Source organism: Leiobunum rupestre, chromosome 6 (genome assembly GCF_980474605.1).
Source record: "Leiobunum rupestre chromosome 6, qqLeiRupe1.1.hap1, whole genome shotgun sequence".
Lineage (NCBI taxonomy): Eukaryota > Metazoa > Arthropoda > Arachnida > Opiliones > Sclerosomatidae > Leiobunum > Leiobunum rupestre.
Genome location: NC_143389.1, coordinates 40,319,494 through 40,341,926, shown reverse-complemented (window position 1 = coordinate 40,341,926; position 22,433 = coordinate 40,319,494). Strand labels below are relative to the sequence as shown.

The 22,433-nt window shown below is 34.6% G+C and overlaps 1 protein-coding gene across 1 annotated transcript in view; it reads right to left on the bottom strand.

Annotated features, from left to right (window-relative positions):
- The window catches only part of LOC149940929 (glycine receptor subunit alpha-2-like), a 30,263-nt gene extending 9,254 nt beyond the window's left edge, over positions 1-21,009 (bottom strand). The window contains exon 1 of the mRNA XM_090176936.1: positions 20,969-21,009. The gene's annotated coding sequence lies outside the window, so the exon portion shown is untranslated. The remainder of the gene's footprint in view (positions 1-20,968) is intronic.
- Positions 21,010-22,433: the final 1,424 nt, after the last annotated feature.

Here is a 22,433-nt window from a genome sequence, read left to right as displayed (position 1 = left end):
TCAATCGTGGGCCCCCTGTTCCTCAATCGTGGGCCCCCTGTTCCTCAATCGTGGGCCCCCTGTTCCTCAATCGTGGGCCACCGGTTCCTCAATCGTGGGCCACCGGTTCCTCAATCGTGGGCCACCGGTTCCTCAATCGTGGGCCACCGGTTCCTCAATCGTGGGCCACCGGTTCCTCAATTGTGGGCCACCGGTTCCTCAATTGTGGGCCACCGGTTCCTCAATTGTGGGCCACCGGTTCCTCAATTGTGGGCCACCGGTTCCTCAATTGTGGGCCACCGGTTCCTCAATTGTGGGCTACAGGTTCCTCAATTGTGGGCCCCCTGTTCCTCAATCGTGGGCCCCCTGTTCCTCAATCGTGGGCCACCTGTTCCTCAATCGTGGGCCCCCTGTTCCTCAATCGTGGGCCCCCTGTTCCTCAATCGTGGGCCCCCTGTTCCTCAATCGTGGGCCCCCTGTTCCTCAATCGTGGGCCACCGGTTCCTCAATTGTGGGCCACCGGTTCCTCAATTGTGGGCCACCGGTTCCTCAATTGTGGGCCACCGGTTCCTCAATTGTGGGCCACCGGTTCCTCAATTGTGGGCCACCGGTTCCTCAATTGTGGGCCACCGGTTCCTCAATTGTGGGCCACAGGTTCCTCAATTGTGAGCCCTCCTATATATTGACTAAAAAATTTAATTTTCGCAAAGTTTTAGGCATAAACCAACTTGAGGAGGCTCTTTCGGGGCCCACTCCAGTCGATTTGTGGGCCCCTAAGTGAAAACAAACGTAGGCTATAGCCTGTCTCGCCTAACCCTAACTCCGCCCCTGTATCCGTAGCCAACAATTTTATAGCCTTTCCCTAAGCTAGAGGATGGGAAGGAAAAACGTCACAGGCGTCGGAAGACGTCAGTTTTAGGGAGCCAATGTGATTAAGGGGGAGTAGCTTACTCTTCGAGCGTGCGGGGGATTGAATACAACGCTAAAAATCATCGCAATATAGTCTTTAACCGAAGTATAAATAGAAATATTTTTGATTGCATAATGTAATAATTATGAAATTAAAAACGCATATGGAACTTGCAACCATCTAAGCCATAATATAATAAAGAAATACATTCTAGAAATGACTAAAATCATAAGTAACTTAATATAATAAGATGACACTTCCTATTCTCCCAAAGCAATTTTTTTTAATGTCATTCTGTTACGCTAATGACCACATAAATCATAAGATGGCTTAGGACTGACAACTCTCCGAGAGAGTTTATTAATCTTGGGATCTCAGAGCAGGCAGCCTTTTCGACGGAGTAGTCAAGACCTAATGACATTTGAAACTCTTTCCAGTTTACTCGGTAAAATAAAGATGAAATATCGAAATGGAACATAAAAATAACAAGCTTACATTATTGTTTAATTTGTTATTTTGAAATCTGAGACCTGAATGGAATCAGCTTAAGCTGTCACATATTTTATTACGTTACTAAATGAATATAATTTATTTTTAAGGCTGCAAAATGGGAAACATATCTTAGCAGTACATTAAAATGTGGTCGTTTAGACGGATTTTTTCAAGGAGAGGTTAGCTTACTCTCCGTATTTTGCGCAACTCGTTCGTCAGTTTAACCGTAGCCTCCGTTATTTATTTATAAATAACGGATTCTACGGTTTAACTAACTATGCTGGTTTGCCCCCTCTATATCTCTCACCATAAGACTATCAAGGCGCCCTAAGTTTGAATTGGGCACAAAGGCGCGTGTATTCAGCACTAAACAGACGCTGGAGAAATAAAAAAGGAGAATTTACGCTACCTGGCGGAGAAAAAGAGCAACTACTGTCAACCCCCTCACCTCTACCACCTAAATCCCATTCGTTTCAAACTTAGGGGCGCCTTGAAAGTCTTACGCTCTTACCCATACTATACATACTAACTATATATAAAACCAAATATTTTATGATACTAATATAATTAATAAATTGTAATCATATTCTAGTATTTAAACCAAAGTTATATAATATATTAAAAATGTTAATAGTCAATAATTGGCGTCGTAGTGTTTTCTTTCAGTCTACCATAATTTCAGTGCACAAAATCATATTATCTTTGTATATTTAATGGATTTTAATAAATTCCAATTAAGTAACAAATCTCAAGAGTATTCCATAATTTATTAATCTTTTTAAATATTTATCTACCACGACAAAAATTAGTGATTCCATAAAAATCATAATAGTTCCACTAGCGGTCGTTAGATGGCACGACGAGACAATGATCCTTTCCCCTCTATGTACTCCCGTTCCGGCCATCAGGAGCAGACAACGCTTTAGACGCGTGGGATGAGTACGGTGACCTCTCCGTAAAAAGATCCTGGTATAGATCTGATCCGTAACGTCAACGTAATAATATCGTTCGAATCATAACAATCTCCCTCAAGATTTCTTATAGCATACATGCGCTAGAATACGTAATTCACTTTCCAATTCCGTTGAAATAAGGTATAGAATTTCGATAGATAAAATCTGAGTCTAAAGAAAGAGAACTTTCACACATTGCGAGGAACAAATTCCGTTCCGTTCAATTATTGACAAGCTTCTCCGTACCGATACTGTCAAATAATGCACAATCGTGGGATGAATGGGTTTAAATATTCATAACGAAAAGCGATAGACGATTTTCTGTATTTCCGTTAGCCTCGATACCAAACTTCCATCACGTATTCGTTTTTCCCTATTTCCGAATTGATCAAACGCGCTGCTAACCGACATAACAGAGAGCAATTCTCATACAAAATTCAAATCGACAAAGAACTTATATATAGATCTATTTTGGGCTGCAAAATGAGGAACGGGATGTGCCGATTCCATTTCAAGTCGAATTATTATAGTTGCTTGAATAAAAGATTAAAAAAAAATATGGAACAGCTATTTTTGACGTTCACGTTTTTCACTTTAGTTTTTTTGTCCATTAGCGAGGACGTATTCAATTTTAATTTTCTTTTCCAGAAATTTGTCAGATTCCACGTCAATCTTGAAACGCGTCAGATACAGTGGTGCCATTTACTTTCGGTACAAGTCGAAAAAAGGGCCCACTTTTGTGAAAAAAATAATAAAATACTGTCAAACACTTCTAATATATCACATCAGTGGCGTAACTAAGGACCCGCAGACCCCGCGACCGCGGTGGGCCCATGACGTTTTCATAAAATAGGGGGGCCCTTTCGTTTTAAGTATTGATTTTTTAGTTTATAAATTTTTTAAATAATTAAAAAAATTATGCTTTAACTATTGGTAAAAATGTAGAAATCTGGCACATATCCCCAATATTTTCAGAGAACTTGTAAAAATGGGGTAAATAAAAAAAATGTTTTTTTATATAGGGCCCTTTTGATATCCGGCGGGGGAGCCCAAAATTTGTCGTTACGCCACTGTATCACATTCGTTATATGCATTTCCATAAAATAAGCTACACTTGCTGAACTTGTATTTATGTAGCTCATTCGTCATGAAATACGTAGACGTTCAGTTCATCCTATACTTAAAAACAGGGTGCCTCTTATGCCCGGGGCTTTTCGTAGTAAGACGTCATCGATACGTCAAACGTGACGCAGCAGCGGCAGCAACAAATTTAAAAAAAACGCCATGTTACTTTATAGAAAGGTCTATTAAAACTAGCCCCGTATGATCAAATCTATGGCCCTTTTGGGAATTACAAGTAGGCTAAGCCTACATTTAGCGCCACTCTACTGGTGCTCCCTACATTTCGTACAAATTAAATTATCGACCTATTTTCCACGTGATATGGCTAATATCAGAAGTAAATAAAATCTATCTTACGAGACAAACGGTCGTATATTGATTTTCTAATACTATTTCATCGGTAAAATAGAGTTTATTAATAGATTGCTTTCAATTTGAAACTCATGACGTCACCAATGTTATTCGCCTATTGAGAAAAACCGGTAACTGTCATGGCGGCCACGGTGAACACTACAGCTGGACGTCACACGTTTTCAATAACGTATCAAACGAAAGCGCTCTGGTAAAAATCCCTAGATAATTTTAAAATTTTACATCTTTAAGAGCAGTAATAGACTTGGTAAATTTTAATCCGTAATTCAGTGTACACATTCTCGATTTGTCGCAAAAATGAGCGTCTAACGGAATCCACGTCGAGCCAGCGAAGGTACACGTTTCATTTTAATGGCCAAGACGGATACTTCTCTCGTAATAAATATATTACAATCTTCTGCTTACATTCACGTCAATTAAGATTTTATTTAATTAATTTAATTTAATTTAATTAATTTAATTTTATTTAATTTTATTTTATATTTAATTTTATTTAATTTAATTTAATTTTATTTAATTTAATTTAATTTAATTTAATTTTATTTTATTTAATTTTATTTTATTTTTATTTAATTTTATTTAATTTAATTTTATATTTAATTTAATTTAATTTAATTTAATTTAATTTAATTTAATTTAATTTAATTTAATTTAATTTAATTTAATTTTATTTTATATTTTATTTTATTTAATTTTATTTAATTTTATTTTTAATTTAATTTAATTTTATTTAATTTAATTTAATTTTATTTTTAATTTAATTTAATTTAATTTTATTTTTAATTTAATTTAATTTTATTTTTAATTTAATTTAATTTAATTTTTAATTTAATTTAATTTTATTTAATTTTTTGTTTAAATTTAGTTTTATTTCATTTTTTAATTTCACTCTATTTTTGCTTTAACTTCATTCTATTTTTGTTTTAACTTCATTCTATTTTTGTTTTAACTTCATTTTATTTCATTTTTATCTTAGTTAGTTTTTTAATTGTATTTCATTTTTAATTTAGTTAGTTTTAGTTAAATTTATTTAAATTTTAGTTGATTTTAGATAATTTAATTTAATTTAAGTGGAATTTAGTTAATTTTAGATAATTTAATTTAATTTAAGAGGAATTTAGTTAAATTTATTTAATTTTATTTGATTTTTAATTTCATTCTATTTTTGGTTTTAATTTCATTTTATTTAATTTTTTAATTTCATTTTATTTAATTTTTTAATTTCATTTTATTTAATTTTTAATTTCACACTATTTTTAATTTAATTTCATTCTACTTTTTAATTTCACACTATTTTTGTTCTAATTTCATTCTATTTTTGTTTTAATTTCATTCTACTTTTTAATTTTACACTATTTTTTTTTCTAATTTTATTCTATTTTTGTTTTAATTTCATTTTATTTCATTTTTTAATTTCCCTCTATGTTTTGTTTTAATTTCATTTTATTTCATTTTTTAATTTCCCTCTGTTTTGTTTTAATTTCATTTTATTTCATTTTTAATTTCATTTAATTTCATTTTTTAATTTCATTTTTTAATATCATTTTATTTTATTTTTTAATTTCATTTTATTTTTGTTTAATTTCATTCCATTTTTGTTTTAATTTCATTCCATTTTTGTTTTAATTTCATTCCATTTTTGTTTTAATTTCATTCCATTTTTGTTTTAATTTCATGTTTTAATTTCCCTCTATGTTTTGTTTTAATTTCATTTTACTTCATTTTACTTTTTAGTTTAATTTAATTTCATTTAATTTTTTATTTTCATTTTACTTTTTAATTTCATTTATCTTTTTAATTTCATTTAACTTTTTAATTTCATTTAAATTTTAAATTTCATTTAAATTTTAAATTTCATTTTACTTTTTAATTTCATTTTATTTGGTATTTTATTTTATTTGGAATTTCATTTTATTTGGTATTTTATTTTATTTGGAATTTCATTTTATTTTGTATTTCATTTTATTTGGTATTTTATTTTATTTGGAATTTCATTTTATTTGGTATTTTATTTGGAATATCATTTTATTTTGTATTTCATTTTATTTGGTATTTTATTTTATTTGGAATTTCATTTTATTTGGTATTTTATTTTATTTGGAATTTCATTTTATTTTATATTTCATTTTATTTGGAATTTCATTTTATTTTGTATTTCATTTTATTTGGTATTTTATTTTATTTGGAATTTCATTTTATTTGGTATTTTATTTTATTTGGAATTTCATTTTATTTTGTATTTCATTTTATATTTCATTTTTTTTAAGCCTACTCAAAAATAAAGTAGGCATTTATTGTATCAAACAAGAATTACAGAATCTGTAAAATTTTACAGCAACAAATTTACAACAACATTATCATCCTGTAAAGAACAAATTCCCGTTTTCAACAATTCGGAGAATACATATTTATCGTTTTTCTTAAAAATTTCCAACTCGATTAAACACAAGAAAAAAAGCTTCTTATTGAAATAGGAATGTAACATTTCTAAAGAATTTTAAATTTTTATATTCATTCTCGAGTGGAAAGTAAAATATATTGCCAATTTTGCGATATTATATAATTTTAAAATAACCTTAAAATTATCGATTTTTTTCTCCGGAATAAAACCAATATAATGTCTTCTCTAATTTAAAATTTGGATAAAAATTTCTTATTAAAGTTTGTATATTTTCTAAAAATTCATTCGTTAATACGCAATCTAAGAAAATGTGTTTTATATCACCGCGTGATTTTTCGCACAGTGGACAAATTGGGCTTAATCCGAAAAAATTTTCAGCTAAGATCGGAGTTGTAATACTATTTGTAGAGATCTTCCATAATATATTGTTTTCTTTTGGGAAAAAGCTGGCGTACCAGACAACCTTTAAGTTATAATTTGTATTTAAATTATTTTCGTAAATTTTAATAACTCTTTTCTTTAGATTTTCGGATTGCGGGATTAAATATTTTTTAACTTGTTCTTTGCTTATTTCTTCTATTGATTTTAGATTCTCATTTTGAAGAATGCCTAAACTAAAATTTTAATTACTTAAATTATTCGTTTCTTCTAATAACTGCGTTACATCAAATTGTTCATAGCATTTTTTTATTATTATTTTGAACTGGTTTGTGAAGCAACGTTCGGTGCACGCTCGCAGACCTTTGTTTAAGAATGGGTTTTTATAAGCTCATATTTTCACTGTCAAATAGATCCCTGAGAAATCTATAACCTGGCGTCTTCCACTTTGGGTGATAAAATTCCAAATGTATAAATGGGTTGTGGAATATTGGAAGATTTAATAAACTGTTTAAATTGGACGGTTTTTTTTAAGCGGATCGGGATCGTCCTCCAAAAATCGAATATGTCGCAATAATACTTTGGGAGAAATTCATATTTTAGGTCAATTCCTGGTAGACCGAGAACATCGTAGTTATAACCATACGCGTTAGTTTTTTTCAAATAATTTTCTACGAAAGCGCTCTCTATGGGGTGGCCCTTTCCTTCGATTAATCTTTGTAGTTTTGCGAACGAAAACATTTTCCACATATTTGTAATCTCTTGGTGCCCAAAACCACCATGAATGGTTTTTTGTTTAATATCTTCCGAATTTAGCCAACGTCTTTCCCGAGTCCAGATTACGTCAGTGCATTTCCGAAACAGCTCTTCAGAAATTTTCGTAGGTAATGAGATAACGGGTAATGTATAGAAAAATTTGCTGATTATAATATTGCAAAATATAGCTCGATTTTTAAAAGACATGTTGGGAGCAATAGATGATGCGATATTTAAGTCATTGACTATCTCATCACGTATCTGTTTGGCGTGGCAATCTAGATTTTCTTCTGTCGTTGTAAAGGTGACACCTAGAATTTTAATTTCATTCTTGCTCCATTTAACGTCTAAAGGTTTATCAAGCCAAGCCAGAGCCCGTTGCTTTTTTCGATGTTGAATTTGGCATTACTAATCGCGCTGTATCTTACGCATTCGTCTTTTAGTATTTGAAAGCCGTGGTTTGTAGTTATAAACGTGTTTAAGCAAGGACAGTAGATACAGGGACGAGAAAGCAGGGAAAAAAAATTCGATTTTAAACGTCTTCATATTCACGGGGAGTTAGATGTAAACAAGCCGCGGCCATTGTTAAGACGTGGTTCACCATGGACAGTATTATTATAGTTAGTTTTTACCATTTTGATGTTAAATTAAAAATAATACTACGAGCGTAAATAAAAAAATGCCCATTTGTTTGGAACACTTAAGCCTCGTCAAGAACCGCTAAAATTAGGTGACCGCCATTTTTTTGGTTTACAACAAACTCTCCTTGCGTTTAGGTCGTTTTAGGTGATATATTCCAACACAGGCCGCCAATACACTTTCTCGTCCCTGTATCTACTGTCCTTGGTTTAAGTCATCGGCGAAAGACATAACGGAGAGAGGGTTTAAAAAGAACGGAAGTTTGATTGAGTGCGCGTAAAGACTTTTACGTAAATGGCAGAGAAAAGGTTCGATTGATTAAATTTGGCAGATAGTGTATTATTTACCTTTATACGCGCTTCAGCGTTGTTGTACACGTTTATTATAAACTTATTGATAGCTGCTCCAAAGCCAATGTGTTTTAAGATTTTAAATAAATAAGCGTGTTTAACCCGATCAAACGCCTTTGCTTGGTCTAAAGAGACTTAAGCCTGGTTTTCACTTGGCGGTTTTTGGGCGAAAAAACCCGGCGTCGACGGAAAATGGGCGAAAATTTCCGTCGACGCCGGGCGGAAATTCCGTCGGTTTTCGGTTTTGTGTCGCGATTTTCATTTCTATTTTTTTCGCTCAGTTGGGCGATTTCGCTCTTTTTCAACCAATCAAAAACCATTTTTGAAAGGTGACTGTGACGTCAGGGGGGATGGTTAATTTCCCGCTTCTTGCATCCGGAACTCGGCCACGTGCTTTTCTGTGTTTTGGAACGTGTTTTTTTTGATACCCTTGTTGCCTTCTTTTCCAGTATGTTTCTTTCACACAAACCGATCTTTCATAACTCATATTTCTTTGAACACGATAGATCATGTAAAATAACATTAAATTGAAAATGCTTACATGAGCTTTAATCAATAGTTCACTATTATGATCAGATAAATCATCCATTTTTAGGCCTAGGCTTAAATCTCCACTATCAGACGAAAACCGACGAACTCGCTGCCAGAAAGAAATCGCTTTATTTCCGCCCTAAAAAAACGCCAAGTGAAAATGCTAAAACGCCGACAGTGAGCGAAACGTCGAAAACCATATCGCCGACGTCAAACTTTCTGTCGGTGATTTTCCGCCAAGTGAAAACCAGGCTTATCGCTGAAGGATCATCCGAGTTTAGACTATAATGAGAAATTATATCCCTCGTTACATTTAAGTTTGACGTAATATTCCTTCCAGGAATGCTTGACGTTTGGTCCGGGTGGATTATTTTTCCAATCATTTTGCGAATACGATTGGCCAGGCACTTTGGTAGCATTTTGTAATCGACGTTTAGTAAAGAGATTGGGCGCCAATTGATAGTAACTTAGGATCTCCGTTTTTAAAAAGAAGTATAATAGTAGCGATGCTAAAAGAACTCGGGATTGTTTCAAGGTTTAAAATCGATAAAAACAATTTAAAAATAATTGGGCCTATCAATGACCAGAAGTGTAAATAAAATTCGTTCGTCAGTCCGTCTTTACCGGGAGACTGGTTTTTTTTAGCTCTTTAACGACAATATCTACTTCCGCTTTAATCAATGTGCAGCTGCACTCATTAGTCTCTTCTTGGGAAAGTTGAGGAATAATTTGAATATATTCACTACAGTCAGGAGGGTCTTTTCCTGATCGGACATCGCCATCAGCTTGTTTTGATTGCGACATAGTCGCGAAAAACGTGGGAAAACTCAATAGAAATTGAATTATTTAATTAAATTATTGTAAAAAACTTTTTTTTAAATAAAACCCTTATGCGGCAGAGAAATACTGGGAACACGGAGCGAGAGAAAAACCAACCGACCTACACGAAGGCCGACTTTTATTTTATTTTATTTTATTTTATTTTATTTTATTTTATTTTATTTTATTTTATTTTATTTTATTTTATTTTATTTTATTTTATTTTATTTTATTTTATTTTATTTTATTTTATTTTATTTTATTTTATTTTATTTTATTTTATTTTATTTTATATATTTTATTTTATTTTATTTATTTCATTTTAAATGAAAAGAGACTTAAAACGGTTTTAAAATTCACAATTTATTTATTTATTTAAAAAATCCAACGTTTCGGAGGAACAGTTCCTCCGAAACGTTGGATTTTTTAAATAAATAAATTGTGAATTTTAAAACCATTTTAAGTCTCTTTCATTTAGTTTTTCACAATGTGCTTCTCTTCACTTCTATAATTCTATTTCATTTTATTTTATTTATTTCAATTTATTCTTTATTTCTTTCATTTTATTTTATTTATTTCATTTTACCTTATTTTGTATTTTATTTTATTTATTCCATTTTATTTTATTTTGTATTTTATTTAATTTTGTATTTCATTTTATTTTTATTTTATTTTGAATTTAATTTACTTTTTTGACTTAGAAAAAAACTAAAGGCCAAAATTCAGAAAAACGTGAGCTTCGATCGTAGCAGAGTAGGTAATTAAGGTAAGCCTAACAGGTAGGTCGTACATTTCCTGGAAATTAACGCGCCAACGTGGCAGATGACAAGGGCCCTAATTTAATAAAGATGAAAAAGATCTTATCCCCGAGCGAAGAAGCCGAACACGCGCCGGAGAATTAGTACAAGCGGCCGGACCATCCTTCTGACCGAAAGATTAGGGTCTTGACACTCGCCCGCCAGCCAAGACTCTTAAGTCATCTAGGAACTTTCTTAGTAGCAAAAAGGGCGTCATCCAAACTGCCAAGAATAAGGCTAGATGGCAATAAAAAGGGAGGCACGGGCCAGATTTACCGTCGTCTGCCACAAATGGGCTCTTAATATTATTTAATCCTCAGATCCGGAGTTTACTTATTTCCGCCAGAAATTGAAGCTCAAACGTATCAACTACTAAAGAAGTTGGAATCGCATTTACTTATTTGTTTGTCCTATAATTCGAGTTACGTTTGATTTGTAGATATTACGCGAATTCCCACGGCAACGAATTTGTTTGTTAAGGGGGAAGACTACAGGGGTCATTGTCTAATTTAGCGCTATTTCAAGCTGAACTCTTTTAATTTTGTATTTTAACTTATAAAATTAATATGTAAGTGTAGAACAGCCTCTTGTTTAGTGACTAAAATAATTTTGACAATTTTAAATTTAAAAGTAATTAAGTTATTACGTTATTAAACAAGTTGGGCAAGTGCCCAAACTACCCTTTAGTTAGGACCTTATATCTCGTTAACTATTAATATTAGAATTATAAAAATTATTTTAAGCACTAGAAGAAGGTTCAGCCTAATAAGAAAAATAAAATTAAATTATGTAATTGTTATAACAGAAACGTTCAGCTTGAACGAAAATGAGGCTTTTACTGTATTCTTCCCACTTAAGGTTAGATTTTTGCATCGGCGCAATGACATAACGACCATAAAGATCCCTTAAACGCTATTACGTCTATGGTCGTTGGTAGCTAGTGAAACGTGAACGTCATTACGCTTTTAACTAGCTACATATTCTACGGCATATATAACTTTATAAGAGATACCGATAATTACCGCGAATTAAGCCACTAATTGGAGGGCGCCGCTACCAAAGCGTGCTATTGCTAGTTGTCGGCTTAAGCAAATATAGTTCGCTGGCGTAAGCGCCCAGCCAGGGTACCCTGAACTAAGTGATAGTTGATGAGTGGGAAAAGGCGCTGCAGTAGCGGCGAGGCATAACCGGCGGAGTAGAGAAATCACGATCTCGATGGACAACGGCGCTCAGAGAGAAGCCATCCCCGATTTCCCAAAGCCGGCTGGAATCACGTCGGTCCCTCTGTTTGTCCCCTATTAGAGCGATCCTCCTAGTTCATAGTAATGGCTAAACACGTTCGAAAACAAACGGTATAAGGCGCGGACGAATTTCCAATCTCGGATCTTCGCCATACGTTTGCAGTTTCAACCTCGCGTATACAGGGTGCTGCGGTGGCACTCGTCTGTACTCGTAAACAGGAATCCATGCCTCTACTTGGAATGCTTATCGCGGCAGATTTTCGTCTCGATGTGGCTGACGGTTTTTTTGACGTCACTATGTTAACTTAACAAACATCAAGGTGAGAGGGGGCGCGCAGAGGGGATTTTTAGTGTCACATCGAATATATATTCGATGTGACACTATATAAGCTGGTTTCACAGTCGACGGAAAATATGCCGGAAAGACGATAATAAACGCCGAGCTGAAAATTGATTGGTCTTGAACACTTTTATAGTTTGAATAGTTGGTCCAGAGATGTCGCTCTTGTTCGAAAGTTTCAGCGCGTTTTTTTGTTTGAATATTTCATTCAGCAGTTAGTTTGGCGGGAAGTTTGAATTAAACTTTGGTCTCTCTTTTTCCGCCCCCTCTGACCAACTGAAAAAAAAACAAGTTGGTCTCATTCGATAGAACTCTTCGACGCGCACGCAGTGCCGTTAATTTCCGCCCCCTCCGACCATCCCCCTTAAAGTGAGAGTAACTTAATGGTACGATATCGTACGCCTCGAAAATTGTAATACGCCCTAAAAATTGCGTGTGTTTCCTCTTTGTGATCCAGTCCAAAGCACATTTGCCCCCGCTTATAGCCAATGTCAAGGGCTGAGTTTTATTCCCGGATGTTTCCTCCAAAACGAAACTAAAAGTGGACAAAAAACCTCTGAACCCCCGCAAACACGTGGAGCCAACGAAAGGCGACCTTTCTGACGCGTGAATCTCGTCATCATAGCTTCCACAGGCTGGACACCGTCTTTCCTCCAAGGGTCAAGTCTCATTTTTCGCGCCGAACTATACCTTTCCGCTTCTGTATTTCAAAAATTACTACACCTATATTACTTCTATACCTCTGCACTGTGTGCAAGTTTCAGCTCTGTCAGGTAAACAGGAGGCGCAATGTTTCAGTACTGTCAGGTCTTTTGTTTTGGTTTGCCCACCCGCGTATCCTGAGGGTGGGCGGTGCCCACTCTTTAACATAGGATTGTAAATTATATATCAAACAATTGGAAATCAGGATTGTAAATTATATATCAAACAATAGGAAATCAGGATTGTAAATTATATATCAAACAATAGGAAATCAGGATTGTAAATTATATATCAAACAATAGGAAATCAGGATTGTAAATTATATATCAAACAATAGGAAATCAGGAATGTAAATTATATATCAAACAATAGGAAATCAGGATTGTAAATTATATATCAAACAATAGGAAATCAGGATTGTAAATTATATATCAAACAATAGGAAATCAGGATTGTAAATTATATATCAAACAATAGGAAATCAGGATTGTAAATTATATATCAAACAATAGGAAATCACATGGGCTCAACAGCTTTTATATTAGTTTCCCCAACCGGGTCTCCTGATGGTGGGCGGCATCCACTCTTTAACTTAGGATGGCAATTTATGTATCAAACGATAAGAAATCACGTAGCCTCAACAGCTTTTGTATTAATTTGCCTACCTGTGTCTACTAAGGGTGTATGCGTTTGCCCACCCGAATACACCGATGTGGAACTAATATTACGGCCTGGGCCGACTTGTTTCTCTCGTAGGCGGGGCCAAAGCCGTCAGAGTGATCTTACCATACGCGATACGCCAGGATAAGCATTCCAAGTAGAGGTATGGATTCCTGTCGTAAAGGATACCTTCCCAGCTTTGAATCATTGAAAACTATACGAGATTACTGTCGTACCTTTTAACACACATCCAGTATATATCTACGAGTCCCTTCGATGAGCGGATTGGAGTCATATTGGGATTTTAAAGGGAACGGGAAATACCCTGCACTGATCAATTTTGGAGATCGTGGGCTGGAATACTTAGAGCGGAATGCTTCGGCCGTTAGAGCAGGAAAAGTGGGAAAGAGCCAAGTTTAATCCGAGGGATTAAAGGGGACGTACTATTTACCCGCTCTTCACGACGAAAGGGGGCGCTTTACAGTTAATCCCTCGCGCTCATATTTATTAACTTTTCCCCTTATCAAAAGAAAATAAATTATATCGAATAGGATTCTGAGGGATTTATCTGAGAGGGCAAGCTAGTTGATTATTTTTAGTTACTGGAGAAATTTTATTATAGAGACTTATTTAGGATTAGGAATGGCCTACGTTTTATATCCATTTATTTTCATTTTCCACCAGCGGTTTTTCCTTCTGCTTGTCTCACTGGAAATTTTCTTACCCTCGATGCTTCGCTTTACATTTACGTTTCCTACAAAACATGTTTTTGGTTTTTGGAGAAGGTTCAGCGGCCTGCCTGCTCCGCGACCAGCTCAGTTTCTGCCTCTCTGTTTTGCAACGGAGGATGCTCCCTCGCCTATTCTTTCGACCTGTCGCTCTTCGCCGAGCAGTTGACCATTTGAATACGACCGCCTTAGCGTTAGAGTCGTGTCTAAGTAACTACAATATAGATTTTACATTTACTAATTGGTGTCACTAGTCACCACTGACAAAACGTTTCCTACCACCGCTTTCGCTACTAGGTTAAAATAGTTAAAGCCAACAGAATGTCGAAAGGGTTTTTTCCACCTGTACCATATTTTTACGGAAAACAATTATAGTATTTTCGTCATAAGTAAAACTGCATCGAAATATTATTGAACAGTAATATCACTTTATAGCTTCGGTCATAGTCGCCTTTTAGGAGTGTATTACCTCTATGGGAAAAAGTGTGAGTGCCGTTGTGTTAAGTCCACTGATACTACTACGCTCAGCAGACAATTCGGCGCATATTTGATATAATCACTTTACGACTTCTTGCGTTTCCGGCTTGGACCTTATCCTATTTCTTCAAATTTTTTAATTTTAAATCGCACTTTACCATTACGCAATAGGGTATTATTTTACATTTTATACAATTAGTTATATTCCCCATATTGAAAAAATACAACTTGTCAATAAATATAGAGTACCAGCTACAAATAATTACAAGAACTGATTTTCAAACGTTTTATGGATAAAATCAAAGAGGGAATTGGTTCTGGGTCCTCCTTTATTCACTGTAACAGCTGTCGTCGAATTGTCTGTAGTTGTACACCACAATTTTATCCGTATAAAAACGCTTGAGGGCCCATCGAATATCCCGAATTTAGTGATCCCCCATGGATACCGCCTCACTTCTTTCTCTCAAAATATACTAACAATGATCAGATAAGCCCGGGTTGATTCCAAAGAACTCGCTTGTAGGAGTTGTAGTGTCATTGAAAATTAAATTAAATCTTAATTCAAATAAGTTTCTATATTGAATATTTGAGATTTCTCAGATTTATTTTGTTTTGTGATACAATCAATGATATTAATTTAAAAAAAAATCATTTGATTTCAAAATGATTTAAACCCTAATTTGAAGTAATAATTTCATCGTGAAAAATTCCAATTACTGGTCCACTTACGTGATAGAAAATGAAATGATAATCATTATTAATATAATTGAGAATGGAGCTCTCACCATCAAAATAGAATTTTCAACTGTTGTTGCGGATCAACCAAGACACGAAAGGCATTTCTTGACCGTCGCGACCAGAACCTTAAATCGGCTCTCGTCTCAAGGTCGCTACTTAGGATGATCTACTTAGATAGTACCAAGAACGCGAAGAAGTAATTAAAAACTATGAAAATAATAAATGCTAGCACCATGAAGTCATACTTTCTAAAATTCGGAAAATTGACTGGCGCCATCTAGTGCCTACATTTTCATAGTCTATTAATTAACATTTATTATTATTATTTCTGGTTATTATTAGTATCATTATAATTTATAATCATTCACTCAGCGAATGCAAATTAAAAAAATAATCTACTATCAGAGAGGAAAAAATATCCCACTTTTACATTTTCCAGATGGCGCTATCGACAGGTTCTTGGGCCATTCCCATTTTGATTTGTAAAAGATCATGGAATGATGGAACAAGAATCTAACGGAACTGTTCTGGCTTTAAAAAGCAAGCGTTAATACTGGTGATACGAAAATCACGGGTAATTTTAGTTCAATGTAGACAAACTTGGCATCACTGAAGTCGGTTAAATAATGAGGCTTAGTAAGTTTTAGACCTTTTATTTTTAAAATTGGTTCTTTAAAAGTTTAAGTAATGGTAATTAACCATTGTGTTAAGTAAAAATAACCAGTTAGCCGCGTATGGCTGAGGTTTTTTTTATAAAATTCACTGGAAACCATATAATTTCTAAGCCTAAAAAATTTAATTTTCCCATTGAAAATAACATGGGATTTTGACCAATTTCCTTGTGAAAAAAATTAAAAAAATTTATCAAAATGTGATCAATTTTGATTTTTTTCGTCAATTTTTATAATTTTTTTTTATATTTTTGGTATTTTAATTCTTTTTTCAATTTTGTAAAATGTTTCACAGGGGGGAGGGACCCTTGGAATCGGTCAAAATCCCATGTTATTTTTAATGGGAAAATTTCCATTGTATGTTGTCAAACACATTTGTCGTTGCCATGGCAAAACTGTTGCCCATTGAATAAAATCCCTTTAGGATTTTTCAATTGACATGAAGGTCTACCAATCAGCCGAGTTTGAACAAAATCGGTGTGTAACACCTCGGGTAGTCTCCTTGTTAGTTATTTCTACGCGTTCTTGCTAGTACTGATAGTCCTCGTTGCAACATAAGCGCGTACGTTAGTTCCAACCTGTTAGACATATCGGAGGTTCTTATTCTGGTATAAACGTCCAACCTCATTTATTGCCTTTTCGTGAGAAAAGCTTTACAGGTCGCCGCCTCTCTCATCGTTTCGGTGAACATTTTCTTGACACAAAAAGCCATCGCGGCCAAAATCAAGTAACCCGACACTTTAACGACGGCCACGACCATTGCCTCTGTTTCTACCCTCGTCCTCAAGGTCCTATACGACGACCGTCCTTATAGGGTCACCGAAGACAACAGAGTGCCATATAAATTTGGGACGCAATTTCCGCCTGACCGTAATGAAGGATTTTCTTTTCGTTAAGCTGTTTTTCAAAGTTTTAGCTTTTCCTATGTGGTATTTCGTTTTTTTTTCATATACAGGGTGTCCATTAAAAACGAAAAATGATAAATAACTAAATTTTTTAATTCGTGCAGTGGGAAATTTACTACTGTAAAATTAAATGAACTTGAACCGTGTCTTCAAGGTAATTCAAAAACTATCTCGAGGACCGTTGGGTTTACGGATTTAGTTCCAATTAAAAAGTTGTTGCGCGCCATATTGTTGGTTCAAATAACTTTGATTTGACCAAATTTGACCAATCAGAAGCCGAGAAATTAATTGAGCCTGATTTCTGTAAGATTTGGTTGTCATGACAACAAGAAAGAACAATTAAGGCCTTCCGTGACATTTAAATAGAAATGTTGAACAACACTATGAACTCCATCGTTAAACGAGCTCAAGCATGTATCGTAGCCGACGGTGGCATAATTGAACCGTTGTAAACTCCTCAGTATTTATTTGATTTAGTCACATTAAAACTAATCAGATTATTTTATTATCGAACACTGAATTCATTAACCTTCAATTTCTAGGGTTCTGATTGGTCAAATTTGGTCAAATCAAAGTTATTTGAACTAATAATATGGCGAGCAGCAACTTTCTAATTGGAACCAAATCCATAAACCCGACGGCTCTCGAGATAGTTTTTGAATTACCTTGAAGACATAGTTCAAGGGCATTAAATTTTATACTAGTTAATGTCCCCCTGCACGAGGAATGTTCCATAGAAATTTGAAATTTAAAAAAAAAAAAGTTTTTTAGTTATTTATAATTTTTTCCTTTTTTAGTGTTCTATTGTATTACCAACAATGTAGTTATTTATATTTAGGAAGGATGACTATGTTAAGACGATCTGCAGTCATTATGGTCGAGTTTTCACCCGGAAGGAGAGAGGGGAAGGAAAAACGTCACCGGCGTGCGCTTGAATCATGTAAGAAGACGTCAGTGCCCCTCAAAAACCACTGAGAGTGCCCCACAAAAATACCATTGTGCCGCTACCAAAATATCAAAGTTAGTAAACAAAATCAATAAATAATATCATAAGTCCATCATAAGGGCCCCATAAGTAGAGCCCCATGTTTACGGCTTTGTCCATGCGAGAAGAAAATGAACGTACGGCGATAGGGCAGTAGCGACATCTTCCTTTTCAAAATTTCTACATCTAAAATATTCTCTTACTTGCTAGAGCAGCCACGCTCGGGTTGATAAATGCCACACAAAACGCGTCTTAATCTCTGATTTGAAAAATAAATACCTTCTAATAGCCAGTTTTAGGTTCTGATGAATCCTTTTGCAAAGTGTTAATTTTAAGTTTTAAAGCGATAAAATTGCGAATAAGCCTTGGCTACGGTGCTAAGGGCTCGCGGCGAAGATTCCCGCGTGGTTCTAAGTTTAAAAACGTTAGCACACGGCTTGCGCACATTCATAATGCATTTTGCGAAATTTATTTCAGAAATGCGTGGTTGAGGACGTAGCCACTAGGAGGTGCAGAATTTGAATACCTACCTCTTAATAACGGGTATGTGATAGTCTAAAATTTGGCCTAGACCTCTGCTTATGGGGACCTTATGATAGGCTTGTGATAATATCCTACTCGCGTATTATATTTAGTTAAGTCCAAACTATATTATTTATTTTTCGTACTTTCACGTATTTTGCTTTACTATATTAGTATCACTTCCACCATTAAAACTCGAAACACCTACTTGTGTCGAGATTTAAGTTTACTTATTTTAGTTTCGCTATCGGCTGGCACGAGATTAATCAAGTCATGGTAAATAACGTAACTCAATAAACAGCTTTTAGATTTACCTTTTATATAAATTTGATTTATATTTATTTAAACCACGTGTAACGTGTTCCAATGTCAGTAAGTTGCAAATAGATTTTCGGAATAGAAACTAAAGTACTTAATATTTATCTGGTTCATTTGATCATGGGCTTTCCGAAAATGTAACTCACTTGATGAAATACCGTTGTTAAGTTCATTTAATATTAAAATTAAATTTACTTGCAGACGGATTGAGCATTCTCTAAGTATTTTTGCGCTAAACCGGAGTACACGAAGAAATGAAAAGTGCTTTGACGAGGCTAAAACAATTATCATAAAAAGCTCATTGGACTGCAGTTCGTGATTTCTATTTCGTCGTCATGTAATCTAGTTTAGTAAAAATACTAGCCCTCCACCCAAGGTGACTAGAGAAATTAACTGCCTTCCACCTAGGATAACATTAGACAAAAACTTGTCTAGGTTAACGGTAATAGTTAGTGTAGGGAGCTGTTGGCTCGATCGCGTGGCATGCAGGGCTTGCCACCACCCTCCTACGCATTGTAACCCGGCCACCTGAATTAAGGGCTTCAAAAGTCGCATGATGACTTAGGCCTAAGGTGGTGCCTTGGGTATTATAATAATAATATTATTATTATTATTATTATTACGTTCAATTTAGTAATATCAGGGGCTAAAATAAGGATTTTTTTGAACTGCCCAAACAAAACTAAACCCCCAAAACATAATTTCAATGACGAATATTTTAGCAAAATTATGAGTAACTTAGTTCAGCAAAATTGGCCGCGTTTGTCGATATGTACCCGGAAAGACCCGTCGACGTCTCCCATGAGGTGATCAGCTATTCTAAATTTTTAATACTTTTTTGCGATAAATTCACGATAAATAACACTGCCCAAATCCGATTTTAGAACTGCCCAGAACTGCCCACTATTTTAGCCCTGAGTAATATTTTTATTGTTTTAACCCATTTCAAGCCATTGAATTTAGGATCTCATACGACCGTGTATGTAGTCGAAGTAGCCGTATACGGTAGGCCGACATCTACTATCTAATGGGCTCAAATTTACTTTGCTTAGAGATCGACCAAATGGAAATAAAATAAACAACAGAGTTGGGAATAGAGCTAGGCTAGGCTAATACCCGAGGCACCACCTTAGGCCCAAGTCATCCAGCGACTTATATTACCTTAAAACAGGTGGATAAACGCTAAATATATATTTGTATTTTGGGACCAATGCATCTGGAGGAGCGATATATAATTAAACAAAAATTTATATTATATCGTTTTAAATATATTTAAGCGAATTGAATTTTCTTTAAATAATAAAGCAAATATCATATTACTTCGAAATATAGAAATTCTAAATTTTCCAACTTTAAAGGGGAACGGTCAAGCTTTAACCAAATAGATAGCCCTATAGCCCATTAAAAACTAAAATTTATGGCGAAAACTGCATCAAAAAATATTGAGTGGTTAATTTTTAATAAAATAAAGAAATTTCGGGAAATCGAAAAGCGCGCGTCCGCCGCAACACCTGGTGAGAAGTCGGTGAGACAGAAAAACAACGTAAAAGCGCGCGCTGCTGAAGACGCAAAAAATTTGTTTTGCAGGCGCGGCGCGTTCCCATTATAAGAGACCTAAGCCTAAATTGCGCGATTTTAAAAGTTAGGATAGTTCGCAAATCGCTCATACGGGGGTAGGGGCGCTGGCGGCAGCCCCTAAGATGGCGGCGAAAATTCAAACCCAAACACCTGGCGTTATTTTTCGTTTCAACTTTTTGGCCAAAAGCTATTTTTTCAAGACAAAAAAAGGTACGTGTTAGTATATTGAACGTCTTGTTAATCTTTTGATACGGAAATAAGGCCATATTTGGAAAAGCTTGGCCGTTCCCCTTTAAGATTGAAATCCCTAGTTTGCCAACTTTGGAAAAAAGTTGGTGGGGGAGTCTCCCCCCTGCTCCCCTTATGGCTTCGCCCCTGTACGCAAGCCTAAACTTTATGTTGGGAATATCGGCCAATGAGAAATAACGTGTAGTCGATGACGTCAATCACCACGCTAAAATTTGCAATTGTTTTGGCGCTCTACTAATTATTTCCAATTAACTACGAAACGGAAAGCAACGAAACTTTATATTTGGGAATTTTAAACGTAAGCGCTTCATTTTATAACCAAATTAAAATAATAATTAAATAATTTGCCACTTACCGAGTGATGTCCAGAATCCAGCAAAACACGACGAAGAGGGTCCACGGCTGAGGGCGGCACACGCCTGCCATTTCCCCACCTGAACAGCCCAGTCATTTACCTGCCAGGAAAATACGATTCTTTAAACCAGATACGCAAACACCTCAGGGTAAACGCAATACCTCATCCGTACTAAAACAGAAATTAATTAAACATTCAATAGAGCGTTCTATAAAATTGGTCCATAACCTGTCAAACTTTTCATACAGACTATATAGAGCTGGTTCAGCATTACTAACAACTTTTGTTATTCTTTGGTTTAAGAGAATTCGGCTTATGTCCTGTCTTTATATGAATATTTTAGAGACGTACCTTTTAGGAGTTGTAGGAGGCACCCTAGGTGTTGAAGTATGTTTGGGGTTAAGAATATTTTCATGATCTAAGTTTCTTTTTAAACCCGTGGATTTGGGACTAGTATTTTCGAGTATTTTGCTTATTTGCCATCATACAAATTATTACAAAAATCATTTAAAATAAGAAAAACGGCGCGGAAAGACGGAAATTAGTGAAGCCTAGGCTAGTAACTACGCTACTCCTAAAAATCGACTGCTCTCAATTTCTTACGGGTTTACAGATAAATATTTTTCTCTCACACGAAAAAGCTACCAAACCTTCACCTCACCGATTTTATAGAACGTTCTGTTAAATCAAAAACTACAGTTTTTTAGTTTCAAAATTTTAAACTACGATCACCATGAATTTTTTAACATCTATCGGGTATTTTCTCCGCAAACAAAAATAAATGTATCAATAATACCAGAAGTTTATAATATATCTCACGAGAGAATTATAATACCAGAAGTTTATAATATATCTCACGAGAGAATTATAATACCAGAAGTTTATAATATATCTCACGAGAGAATTATAATACCAGAAGTTTATAATATATCTCACGAGAGAATTATAATACCAGAAGTTTATAATATATCTCACGAGAGAATTATAATACCAGAAGTTTATAATATATCTCACGAGAGAATTATAATACCAGAAGTTTATAATATATCTCACGAGAGAATTATAATACCAGAAGTTTATAATATATCTCACGAGAGAATTATAATACCAGAAGTTTATAATATATCTCACGAGAGAATTATAATACCAGAAGTTTATAATATATCTCACGAGAGAATTATAATACCAGAAGTTTATAATATATCTCACGAGAGAATTATAATACCAGAAGTTTATAATATATCTCACGAGAGAATTATCCATCTACCTATCTTGCTAATTTTATTCGCGTGATACATTTACGTACGCAAGTCTCCCGTTGATTTTTCAAAACGACGTTTGGGAATGATAAATAGTGCGTGGTGAAGACCATCGTTTATTGATTTTCTACTACTAGTTCATCGCTAAAATATGGTTCATCAATAGGTAAATATCCATAATTTTTACATTTTACTTCTTTAAGTGA